The 12,437-nt window shown below is 32.7% G+C and overlaps 1 long non-coding RNA gene across 1 annotated transcript in view; it reads left to right on the plus strand.

Annotated features, from left to right (window-relative positions):
- LOC125281815 (uncharacterized) overlaps positions 1 to 12,437 on the plus strand; it is a 444,231-nt gene that overhangs the window by 64,710 nt on the left and 367,084 nt on the right. The window contains exon 3 of the long non-coding RNA XR_008957904.1: positions 4,640 to 4,681. This is a non-coding gene — a long non-coding RNA (uncharacterized LOC125281815). The remainder of the gene's footprint in view (positions 1 to 4,639; positions 4,682 to 12,437) is intronic.

Here is a 12,437-nt window from a genome sequence, read left to right on the forward strand (position 1 = left end):
ATGAAAGGTAAGAAAAACAGTTACTTGGGAATGGACCTATAATCGAATTATTTACAACACATGGATAAATGCTTCAGATAATTAAAAAGAAAATAGCATCATAAAACTAATGTTATAAAATCTCAAAGTATATTGAAATGTTGAAATATACTTAGATGCTATTTTTTTCAGAGTAAAAGAGTAAATATCATAATTTCTGATATCAGGATAAATCAGATTAAGATTAATTTCTGAGTTAAGTACTCAAAGATGCATTAAGGACACATGATGTCTTACTGTTTACATTGACTATTTTATTTTATTTTTTACTATAGGCATACTACTAGCAAAGAATGTGTTCAAACACTTTCTTATTTCAGTTCATGCTTTAGAATAATTTGATATATTTTTTCAGGAATTCCATGAGGTTGGTAAACTTTTCAGTTGAGGAATACTTTCTTATCACTCAGCTAGGTAATTTTTGCCTTATGAAGTCAGAAAGAGGGGGGGACAGAAATATATCAAAATATATTATGTAAATTTGTTTCCAAAGCCATTCATATTGCCCAATGTATGTCACAAATATACAATTCATACAGTTTACTTTTAAGTGCATTTCTGATTAAATTAGAGGATATCTAAAGGCTCAGAGTTTAACTTGAGCAAAATTATCAATTCCATTTTCTCAAATAGATTGGCAAACCCAAATATTGCAATATTTCACTCTAATAGTAAATTTCATTTGTTTTATGTTAATTAATTCCCTCTCTAATATACAGATTAGTTTCTCTTGTGCCATGCATTCATATAGTCACTGGTAAAGTAATAGATTGCTACCCATATGGTGATCACATTTTTAAGTCAGTGCTGTAGACTAAAGGAAGCAGTTTGAAGTTTCGGGGAATCAAGCTAAAAACTACGCAACAGTAAAATGTGGGATGAAAGTACCACATCATTTATGCCAATGTGAATTGTTAAGATGAACTTCATTCTGAAATATAAATTATTTTTCTTATATCACTGTATTAGATCTACCTAAAATAGTACATGCATATTCTTGTGTGTGTCTAGAGTACCCCCAAATCTGTTCTCATACAGCAAGGGACACTAGAGAGAGAAATGCAATATTACAATCAGGGTTGACATTTAAGGGTCAGTGAATAAATTCCATCAAACCACAAGTATTTATTCTTGAGTTACTTTAGGTACATTGACCTTGACTCTACTCAACCTCCTAGGTTTGCTTTCATATATGGCTCAGAGTACAATTTGCTTTAGCTAACAGTATCATAAATTTAATCAAAGTCTTTTGAAGTGAATTTTTCTCCTTCAGTTCTATTGTTTGTTTTAAATCAATTGGTCCCTATTTTAAATAGTTTATGGCAGTAGTTCTCAAACTTTGGTCTGAGGTCCCTTGTACACTATTAAAATTTATCAAGTCCCTGAAGAACTGTTGTTATATCTATTAATATTTACCATGGGAGAAATTAAAACTGAAATTCAAATATATATATATATATATATTTATTTATTATTTTTAAACACAAATATAAACCCACCAGACATTAACATAAATAGTATAAACTAATAAAATTAATAATTTTCTCAGAAGAGTTAGTAAGAAAAATTCCATTGTTTGGCAAATCCCTTTAAAATCTGGCTTAATACAAGACAACTGGATTTTTACACCTCCTACTTTCAACTTACTGAAATCTGATTGGTTGATCGGTTCATTGAAGGATATGAAAATAATCCAGCCTCACAACAGATCTATATTTGGAGAAGGGAGGCTTAATTTAATTGTCTTTTCAGAAAATTGTGGCTATTCTTACTTGCTACTACACCAAATTTAATAAATAGTAATTTGTGTGGAATTTCAAATCATGTTAATGATCTTTATGTACTTACATTGAAGTTATGGGTCTCTTTTGCATTTTGAACACATTTTTTCCCAAGCATGATTTGTTAACTGTGCTTTGTTGTTTTGGAAAATGTTAGTTTATGGAGTTATTCAGATCTCCTAAATGTTGAAACATCTCATAATGTAAGAAAAAAATAATACTCATTATTTGTGGCTGTAATCTCATAATTTTTCTGAATCTTGTAAGCTTAAGAGGGCAGATATAGGTTTTTCAATCTTATATTTTCACTTGAAAATATGAATTTTATCATCAGCAATTAATACTGCTATTTGTTTTTTATGACTAACACTCTTTTTGTTTATTGTCAAGAAACTGTCTATCAAATGCTGAAGTATAAATAGCCATAAATTCCTTCTCAGTACCTCTTTCAATTAAAAATAGTGTTTTTGTTAAAAGTGGCTAGTTGAGCTCATAACTGAGACAAATAGGTGCTTTTCCTCAAAGCGGTCATACTTTGGTATGCAGCCAAAGTGTTTTCAGCATTGTTCTCATTTTGTTAAACAGAATATTAGAAGATGTAATTAAAGGTGTAATTTAATGAGATTAAGAACAGTTACTAGTTTACCAACACATTCTTAGGCAAAACTGGATTTTTTTTCCTGCAAGTTCATAGTGATGAAGAAAATAGTAACTACTACCAGAGTCTGATGCCATTGCCTTGTATGAAACTAAGGAGGAATCAATTTAGGCCATCACTGTTTCGACACCATCTGCTCAAATATCAACATAGTGAAAAGGAAAATGCATCATAGAATTATTATGAAAATATTTTTGATCTCAAGGACTTGCTGAAAGGATATCGGTATCTTCCCCAATTCCAACTACCCCTCGCCTGCCACCGTAGGAGTAGTCGGAGGTCCATAGGCCACACTTTGAGAAATGTTGATCTGTTAATTCAAAGTCATTTACTGTGAGCACAGATTCATTTATTAAAGCAATGCTATCCGAATTAAAATTACTTGCACATTAATGTTTTCAAATATGAAATATGTATAAATCTGTGGTATTTTCCATCATAATTTTAAAAAGTTGAAATGAGTTGAGTAAATACACATTATGGACTATAAATGTTAAAAATAGCACAACCAAACATTAAACTATTAATGAAATGTCCATAATATTTGCAAACTCTGAATATTCACTAATTATCATAAAAACTTAAGAAAAAAGAGGAAAAATAAAATCTAATTTCCCATCTCTGCAAGTGTGTTTTCATAAATTTGTACAGTCTCTCTGGGTCTCTATCTTTTAATTCTATTTTGTAACAATATGATTCAATAGAAAAGCATAGATTTAGGTGTCAGGCATATATATATATATATATATATATATAGGTGTGTGTGTATGAATATATATATATTAGCACATATATATTAATATATATACTAACATATATATATATACACTAACATATATATATATATACACTAACATATATATATATATATATATATATATATAATATATATTAGCACATATATTATATAATTGTATGATTCCCAGTCATGCCCTTGAGGAATTTAATTCCAGTGAAATCAGATTTTTTTTTAAGTTTGTGTTAAAACTTATTGCAAAATAACAGCACTTCATTTGCCTTTTCCTCCCTCAAATTATACCTTTTAAGCTCATGGATTTTTTTTCAGTGTGCAAAATTAGTGCAAGTTTATATTCTTTTTAGATAGCTCTTTTACGTACGACGTCAAAACTTTTATGATATACCTATTATCTTTTATCTCCCAAGCTCAGAGTCAGATGATGTTTGTTTTCCTTTGGAAGCTTCTCTATTCTCATGTCATTTTGTTTATCGTTTTGTAGCTTTGTTTATCAAATTATTTTACCTGTTATCATTGATGAGTGTCTTAATTCGATTGATAATTTTATTTTAATATTTATCAATAAATAACTATATTGATAATATAGTTATTTATTGAGAATGTTCTATGTGTCAGGCATGGTCTAGGGGGAAGTCTTGGAGATCAGGTGGCAAATAGTTCATCATGGTCTCTGTTCCCACAGAGTTTACAGTCTAGTGTCAGAGATAGTCAAGTAATAGGTAACTTTTTATGGTACATTTAAAATACTTTCAAAAATTCCTGGATCCTCCTCCCTTTAAGAAGTGGAGTCAAATTTTCCTCCACCTTGAGTTTGGGCTGCTTACTACTTGTGTCTAAAGAATAGAATAAAGTAGAAGTGATGGTGTGAGACTGGAGATTAGGTAATGAAAGTTCCAACAGCTTCATTCTTGCTCTCTGTCTGGGTTTGCTTACTCTAAGGAAGCTAAAAGCCATGTGAAGAGAACTCTCCAGCAACTTTATTAAGAAATCCATGTAGTCAGGACCTGAGGCCTTCTGCCAATGGCTATGTGAGTCAGCCATTTTGGAAGCTGATCTTCTAGCTCCGGGCAAGCTTTCACATTATGACAGCTCCAGTTTCCCTGAGTCAGCACTCGGCTAAACTATTCCCAAATTCTTAACCCACAGAACCTGGGAGAGAATAATATTTTGTTGTGTTAAGCTACTAAAGTTTGAGTTTTTGTTATGCAGCAATAGGTAACTAGTATACTGTCACAGAGTTGGATAAGTCTGGTTGGAAACGTAAGCATAGGATTCCATGAGAACTTGGAGATGCAGCATCTATACCAGTCTGATGGTTTTGACTGTAAATAATGTTTAAGCTAGACTTGGTGAAGGAACAGAAATTATATAATAGTACTGGTTTATTTTTCCCTTTTATCTCAGGCTCTTGTGTGGTCCAGTTGATCTTGTCTCTTCAAAATTTTGGTAAGTATTTCATCATAGATTTTTTGCACTAATATTGATTGTTAAAAGTATATCATTAAAATGTTATTTGTCTCAACTTTTTTTAGAACTCCCTTGAATTTTTCACCTGGTCAAGTGCCTCACTAGCCTCACTCTTGTCTCAGCCCTCCTGAGAGAAGAGTAACATTTCAGGCACTGGAAAGTGTATGTGCAAAAATTGGGAAACAAGAGGGAACACAGAGCTTACAGTATTTTCATAAAGAGTTCTGACCAGGGTGTCTGGGTGGCTCAGATGGTTAAGCATCTGCCTTTGGCTTAGGTCATAATCCCCAGGGTCCTGGGATCAAGCCCCGCATCAGGCTTCCTGCTTGGCGGGGAGCCTGCTTCTCCCTCTCCCTCTACTTTTCCCCCTGCTTGTGCTCTCTCTTTGTCAAATAAATAAAATCTTAAAAAAAAAAAGTTGTGACCAAATATTTCAAAAGATGCCCTAAGTAGTGGCCACCTTCTTTTACCAACTCTTTGTTATAATAGCTGGAATTATTGTGATGTAGGCAAAAGAAAAGTCTATATAATTCCTAGATTTGCTACTTCTGAATTTATGATCTTCGACAAGTCACTTAAGCTCTTTGAGCCCGTTTTTTGAAGGGTGAGAACCATAATGCTCATGTCACAGGTTGTTATCAAGTGAAGTAAGATAAAAGAACATGATACCACCTCATTCATTAGAGGTAGGTCAGCATTTAATTAACAATAGTTCATTTAGTGACTATTGGCTTGACTCTTTGGGCTATTGTAATTGAGAGCTGAGTACAGTATCTTTGTGTTAGAAAAGAGTTTGGTTCTTCTGTTTTAAATTACTTTCCAAACTGTGGTCTATATATTTTTGACTGCACAGACAATGTGATAAAGCTCCCCTGTGACTTATTCTTAGTATCTTATATGGTACTTAAAAAAACAAAAAAAACAAATAAACAAACAAAAAAAAAAAACTTGAGGAATATTATGAAAGGTATAAAGGTGGCATTAGTTTGTGCTCATTGCATGCCAAGCACAATGCCTAGCACAGTAAAGACACTTTGTTTCATTCATAAGAGAGATATTGTTATTATCCTATCATACAGCTGTGAAAACTGAGGTCTTGAAAGTTTAGTAGATGACCCAGGATTGTGCAGCTAGTACATGACAGAACTTGGATTTCCATGCAGGCATTCTACATGGAGAGACTCAACTCTACCACTCTGGGTCCATTGCCTCCCAACATTTCCCTATGCACCCACTTTTTCATTTGATTTAGAAAGCTCTTGATAGACTGACTCTGATTTTATCTAGGAAATGCCTGATTCTGTTTACTTTTTAAAATCAGTTCTTTTACCTTCTCAGATTTCCCCCTGTAATTAATTCTGTGTTAACTCTCATTTTAAGAAGTCTTTTGGAAGTAACCTTATCAAAGGCTTTAAAGTCTCTAAATATATGCAGTTTATTGGTTGTTCATTTAATTCACTTACCTCAAGGAAATTGATTAGATTTACAAGGTATGTTTGCCGGTTTTAAGGAAGAACAAATACCTTCCAGATATTTGCAAAATAGACAATACAGGACAGCACACAGATTGTTGAGTGACTTGTTCAGCTATTCTCTGTGTAGTCTGATCTGTAACATTCTGGCCATTTTCCATAAAAATAAGTTCAAAATTTTCTGTATTATAGTATTAAAGAGAATTAATTTAGATATCATGTAGTTTAAGATAACTCTCTCTTTGTATCATCTCTGCTTTCCTTTGGTCTACTTCTATTGTTATAAATCTATATAGAGACACACAGAAATATGCAGATACTTGTATGTACATATACATATTTATACACACACATATATACAGATATTTACATATTTCTGTAGATACACTTTTTGTTATTCAAAAAATTTAAATTACAGTTTTGTGTTTAGAGTTTCTGCTTAAAATAACAAAAATGCATTAATTTTTCATTACATATGATGTTGAAACCATACAGTGATTTATATATTGCACTGAAATGCTGTCAAAGGAATATATCTTTGGTTTACAACATAGTGTAGCTATTGACCTGGGCTATGTTCAGCTGGTGACCTAGGATTGATGTGCTCCACAGATAATTACCAGAATAATTAATCACAAATATGTGAACATAAAGAGATTTTAGAGAAATTGGCATCTTCCTAATGATCAAGAGTACTTGCTGTTATCATGGTTATAAATATTTGTGGGGGGACTTGCTTAATTAAAATTAGTATTTACTTGTACTTTTTTTTTTAGAAATTGTCTTTCCTTACATTTGGATTTAAGGTATATTGAGTAAATTTTAACCCCTTCAAAGGTATCCATAATAGCCATGTTTTCCTTTTCTTTCTTTTACTTTTTAAAAAATTTTCAGTTATCTGCAAACAATTTTATTAATCAGTTTCAAAATTTTCTATATTCCTATAAAAATTTAACTTTGTTATGTCTGTAACTAACTTTCTTAACAGACCTTATCAATTTTTGTTGCAATACATTGCATTTTCCCTAGAGCAGTAATGCCCTTTTGTGGAGTGGTAGCTAGTAGTGTAGTACGGAGAATGAGGAAAACTGATTAATTGCTTTTAGAATAGTAAATGAAGCCTTTTAATTTAATGAATATTTCAACAGAATCAATTCACTTTGTCTCTCTAAAGGCAGAATCCCATAGGGAGAATTTCTTTGGGGTGACCTAGAGAGCAAATTGGAACCTCTGTGAGGTTGGCGTACAATATGTTTTTACAAGCACTTAGATTTTCTGAATCCCTCTAATATATTACCGCTAACCTAAAATGCGTTCAGTTTCAAGAGTTTAGATTTACAAATTATGCTTGGGTATTGCGAGTTGTGAGGCCAGGGCATGGGTTCTCTCTATCTGAGATGTGTCTATTCTAAGTATACCGCTGAAGCTGGATCTCTTAAAAGGCTGGAGAGTATAATGGATAGGTTGGTAGACTAAGAGCATGTCTATGTGTGGTAAAGGGAATGAACTGCATCTTAAATCCTGTGAGCATGACACAATACAACTCATTTATATGACATAGCCATTTAGATCTTTGAACTGGCTTGATCTTATAATCATAGTATAAGATTATAAGCCAAAAATCAAGGCAATTTTTTTCTACATGTTTAACCATTTACGTATTTCTTTTACTTCCTCTGTTGGGCCTCATTTTCCATTCATTTGAAAGTGTAGTAACCACATTGATTATTAAGTAGCTTTCTCTGAACATTCTTTTTTCGTGATGGAAAATTGCAGAATGATAGTTGTTGATAATTTTTTTTATTTAATTTGAATAAACTATTATCATGTCTTCATTAATGTATATACATAATATGTATTCAGGAAAATTTAAGACATTAACATATTACCCTCAGAAGTAGGGTCAGTAATTATTAAAAGCAGATGCATAGTTTGAACTTTCTGATGCTCTTGGCAATTTAATTTTGCTGATTTTTACAGAAATTTCAGACACATGCTTCATGACTGCTTAATACAATGTACTAAGAGTAACGTAGAACAATTTAAAAATTGTGAGATAATGGATGCTATCATGCTACCATTCAATAATAAGCCATTTTATATCCATAGCATGTTAAAATAGATTGCAATTTCTTTATTTGTATCTCTTTATTTTTTATGTACTTACACTTATATCTCTCCTTTGGCTGTCTGGTTTGAAATTAACCGATACTTTGTTCTTCAGTCCAATAAGATGTTCTAACTATATTCATTAAACTCAGATTAATGGAGATTTATAAAATGTGGTGAGGTACAAAAATTAAGAGGTCTAGCCAACAGGGCATAAAGTTGAATGATACAATAAAGTAGAAAAAGAAATTGGCAAAAGCTGTCTTCAGAAATCTTGGTTTTACATCAGGTCAGTCCACAAAGATGTGAAAACTAGAAAGACATCAGAAACATCTGATTAGCTATTTGATTCCTTATATATTAGCATTAACAAAATTGAAAAATAATAAAATTTTATTTCTAACTTTTAGATATTCAAAAATTAGAAATTCAGGTGAATATTTGCTTGTTGATAAACGTAAGCAATATTTTTCAAAAAGTTTTGACCTAGAACTTATATTTAGAAATAACCTTACAATGAATCTCAGAATAGTGCATAAATAAGATAAAACTGGATTTCCTGTTTAAACCTTAAGTGGAGTATCAGAGCCTGTCTGCTTCTGTTTCCTTTATCTTTACTCTCTCATCCCAACAATCTTTGGAAGGTTTCTGAGGCCATTGGTAGAGAACACCTGAGAAAATTTGCTGAATGGAGGCCGAAAAATCGAAAATATCCAGTTAGTAGTGTTCCCCAAATCAAGTTTATTTTCTGTATCACAATATGATCACATTAGGAAATTTTTATTCTCCACTGAGCTGTTTTACATTTGATTTCATCTCAAAATCTCTCTATATCCTTTCAAGGCACTTTCAAACACTCATTTTACAACAGTCATTATTATCCATGAACTGTTTTAAGTTGGACAACTCATATTTTCTCTTTGGAAGATAATTTGAACAGCTTAGAATAGAAGATTTATGGAGGGCATGAATATACGAAGATCCTGAAGAAGACTAATGCACCACGTTTATGTAGTCTGAACTTTATAGCTGCCCTCATTAAGCAGCTGGCCAGAACTAAGCTGCAAGAGTTTTTGTTACTGCTGTGAAAATGTGTTTGACCCATTAGGGTCTCTCCCAAAACTGGTTAGGAAGCATCATTCTATGTCACTGTTTCTCATATTTAATAATGCACAGAACTCACTTAAAAATGAATAGCTTCTGCAATGTTGAATATCGTTGGGCAGCTATAAGAAAATATCGCAAAGTAGGTAGCTTATAAACAATAGGGCCTTCTCCGGTTCTCATTTCTTGGTTTAGTATAGCTAGAGATATATTAATTTTGTTGATATTTTCAAATAAACAGTTTTAGGCTTCATTGATTTTCTTTATTCCTTACCTTTTTTATTTAATTGATGTTCACTCTATTTTTTTCTTTCCCCGTACTTATTTCGATGTTAAAGTGCTCTTCTTTTTCTAAACTTCTGAGGTATAAGCATAGAGTTTTGGTTTTGGACTATTTTTCTTTACAAAGAGCATTTAAAATTGTGACTTACCTGCTAACGATTGGTTCAGCTTTATACCACAAATTCAGAAATGTACTGGATTTTAATTATCATTCAAGATATTGTTTGATTTTCCTTCTTATTTTTTATTTGACTCAGGAGTCGTTTGGAAATGTCTTAATTTCCAAATATTTAGAAATCTTTTCAAATTGTTAATTTCAAAATTAATCCTGTTCTGCTTAGAGAACATACTCCATATGAGTTTGATCCTTTTAAATTTATTAAAACTTATTTATGGGCTATAATATGATCTGTATTGGTTAATATCCCATATCACTTAAAAGAGTGTATATCATGCAATTCATGTGGCAGTTAGTTGAAGATGGTTTGTCTATTACTACAGATTTTTTTTTGGTCTAGTTTTTTTATCTAGTTGTGGTTGTGTTTTACCTCATCTCAGCCTTTTGGTTTTAATCTGAGCCTTTTGATTGGAATGTCTGGTCAATTTGCATTTAATGTAATCAGTGATACAGTTGTCTTTATTTTAAACTCTGATATTTCGATATTTGTTTTCCCTCTTGTCTTCAGTTTTTTGTTTTTGCTTTTTGTTTTTGCTCCTCTGTCTCCTTTCTTAGTTTCTGTTAGTCAAAAAATGTAATATTCTTTTTAAATTTCTTGTTGGCATTCTACATGACTCTATTACATTAATTTTTATGATTGTTTTGGGGATTAAAATATGCTTTAACTTATTGCAATCTCCTTAGAGTTATTATTGAATTACTTCTGCTAGAATATTGGAAGTGTGCTTGCAGTGACTTATTTCCTCTTAGACCCTTATTCTATTGCTAATATTTTCATATGCTTTATATTCAGAGGTGGTGATGATACAATGCTACAATTTTTGTTTTAAAGTTTTAGGGTTTAGGGAGAAAAAGATGAAAGTGTGTGTGTGTGTGTGTGTGTGTGTGTGTGTGTGTGTATTTTCCCACAAACTTACCATTTCCAGCATTTCAGTGCTTTTTATTCATATTCATCTTGCCATCTGGGGTGATTTTCTTCAGCTTAAAGAACTTCGGCAATTCCTGCAGTGCAGGTCTGCTGGTGATTAATTCTTTTAAGTTTTAATGTACATGTCTTTATACCATTTCATTAAAAAAATAAATTTGCTGGATAAACGAATTTTGGTTGGCAGGTTATTTTTTTTCAATACGTAGGGTATCATGTTATGTTATAATTGTAATGAGAATCAGCCATTCATTATATTGTTTTCTTCTGTTAGTAAAGGGTTTTCTTCTGTTTCCAAAGTGTTTATCTCTAGCTGCTTTTAAGATGTTCTCCATATTACTCCCTTTCAGCTATTCTGAGGAGTGATTTTTCTTGTTTTTATTCTGTTTGGGGTTCATTTATCTAGAGAAACTTTCTGTCATTATTTTTTCAATTTTGTTTCTGCCTCCTTTTCTGTCTACTCTCACTCTGAGAGTCAAATTTCACTTCTTTTTTAACACCTGATATTTTCCCATTGGTCTCTGAGACTCATTTCAGTTTTCTTAAATCTTTTCCCTCTGTTCTCCAGGTCGAATAATTTCTTTTGACCTGTCTTCAGAATACTAATTCTTTCTTCTGACATTTTTTTCTTTCTTTCTTCCTTCCTTTCTTTCTTTTTTTTTAAGATTGTATTTATTTATTAGAGAGAGCGTGTGAGTGCATTTGCTTGTGCAGGTTGGGGGAGGGGCAGAGGGAAAGGGAGAAGCAGGCTCCCAGGAGCCCCAAGAGCCACTTAACTGACTGAGCTACCCAGGCACCCCTCTTCTGCCCTTTCTAATCTCTGTCAAAACAATCTGGTAAGTATTTTATTTCAGTTATTGTGTTGATCAGCATTAGCGTTTCCATTTTTTATAGTTTCTATATCTCTTTTTAGATCATCTCTCTCTCTCTCCTCTTTATGGCTTTTCTTGCCTTTGATTATTTGAATATACTTGTAAAAGCTGTTTTGAAGTCTCGGTTTGCTATGTCCAATCTCTGTGCTGACTGATCCGAATCAGTTTTTATAGACTGCTTTTTACTCTCAGTATAGGTCTTATTTCCATTTCTTTGGATGACTATAAAGTATTGGTTGAAAATGATTATTGTAGACAAGATGTAACAGTGACTCCAGTTCTGTTATCCTTTTCAAAGGATTCTCAGTGTTTGTTCTGCTCTGCTACTTATTTTAGCCTACTCCTATTTTACTCTACCTTCCAGAGTATTCCTCTGCGTAGTGTGGTGGTCAGTCAAGTATTTAGGTGTGATTTATACATAGATTTTGGGCTCATCCTTTTTGTTTCTATGAAACACCTAATAAATTCTAGCTGTTTGCCTGTCTTGGTCTGTGTCTTCTCAGACCTCAAAGAGTTAGGTTTTAGCTTCCTGTTGCCCAAGCTGGGCAGCGATTATAAATGCAGTCAGTTAAAAACAGTTAACAATGGCAAACAGAAATCTCACCAAGTCAAGCTTTGTCTCTAAAGACTACATTCTTTGGGGCACCTGGGTGGCTCAGATGGTTACGTGTCTGCCTTCAGCTCAGGTCATGCATGTCCTCGGGGTCCTAGGATCGAGTCCCACTTCGGGCTCCCTGTTCAGTAGGTAGCCTGCTTCTCCCTCTCCCTCTGACCCTCCCCCTGCTTGTGCTCT

The sequence above is a fragment of the Ursus arctos genome, unplaced genomic scaffold (genome assembly GCF_023065955.2).
Source record: "Ursus arctos isolate Adak ecotype North America unplaced genomic scaffold, UrsArc2.0 scaffold_10, whole genome shotgun sequence".
NCBI lineage: Eukaryota > Metazoa > Chordata > Mammalia > Carnivora > Ursidae > Ursus > Ursus arctos.